At 44.1% G+C, this 1,232-nt stretch overlaps 1 pseudogene; it reads left to right on the top strand.

The window, feature by feature from the left end:
* Positions 1 to 1,232, top strand: part of LOC112071722 (receptor-type tyrosine-protein phosphatase F-like) — a 34,030-nt pseudogene that overhangs the window by 28,616 nt on the left and 4,182 nt on the right.

Below are 1,232 nucleotides of genomic sequence, written 5' to 3'. Positions count from 1 at the left end.
ATCTCTCACTCTTCCTCTCTGCTCTCTTTCCCTCTCTCTCTCTCTCTCTCTTTCCCTCTCTCTCTCTTCTCTCTTCTCATCTCTCCCTCTCTCTCTCTCCTCTCTTCCTCTCTCTCTCGCTCTTCTTCTCTCTCCTCTCTCTCCTTCTCTCTCCTCGTCTCTCTCTCCTCTCTCTCTCTTCTCTCTCTCTGTGTTTGTGGCTCAGCACTTTCATTCTGTTTTGGCATGTGCCACCTCGACTGGCCACCTAAGGCAGTCAGGAGGAACTGCTTGATTTAATTGTGTGTTGCTGTAATGTTCCTGTGGTTCTCTCTCCAAGACAACAACCACTCTAACATACTCTCCTCCTATTGGTTCCCTCTCGACTACCACTCTAAAATACTCTCCTTCTATTGGTTCCCTCTCGAATACCACTCTAACATACTCTCCTCCTATTGGTTCCCTCTTGACTACCGCTCTAACATACTCTCCTCCTATTGGTTCCCTTAGGATGGCCAATCCAGGACGATCCGCCAATTCCAGTTCACTGATTGGCCAGAACAAGGAGTGCCAAAAACCGGGGAAGGATTCATCGATTTCATTGGCCAAGTGCATAAAACCAAGGAGCAGTTTGGACAGGACGGACCAATCACTGTTCACTGCAGGTAATGAGACTTGGCTGAATAGCCAATAATGACATTTAAATATAGTAATTACCCAATGAATGACTGGTGTGTTGGTTTTTGGATAAATTAAAACAAGAATCACTCGGCACCATTTGGTACCGTGCAGTCAGTGTAAAGTAAGTACCTGGAAGTAGGATGCTCTGGGCGGAATACCGTATACCAGGGTACTAGGAAATAGTCAATTCCTTTGAAGTTTTTCACTAAATTTGAAATATTTGTAGCTACTTTTTAAGTAAAATACCTGCAGTCAACTTGTGCAATACGTCAGGAGATAAAGCAGATTACGTTCTTCACTTCACCGGTCAACATTGTTTTACGTTATGAGGCTTACCTGTAGTTTTCCAGAGCAGTGGAGCCAGTCACGTGTTTGTTTGTAAATWGCACAACGGGAGAAAGAGGGAGCTGGTGAGTCTCTGTCGTGTGGCGGACAGGAGGTGATGAAGTTATGCAATTCACTACTAAAATGTTTGTCATCAGATATCTTATAATGATCTTTCTACCAGAAAGAAAACAGCCCTGGATGAGTTATTTTTTCTCCTCTGTTTCCTGCTAGCGTTTTGTTTCTCT

The sequence above is a fragment of the Salvelinus sp. IW2-2015 genome, unplaced genomic scaffold, assembly GCF_002910315.2.
Source record: "Salvelinus sp. IW2-2015 unplaced genomic scaffold, ASM291031v2 Un_scaffold1702, whole genome shotgun sequence".
NCBI lineage: Eukaryota > Metazoa > Chordata > Actinopteri > Salmoniformes > Salmonidae > Salvelinus > Salvelinus sp. IW2-2015.
This window is presented reverse-complemented; position numbering and strand designations above follow the sequence as displayed.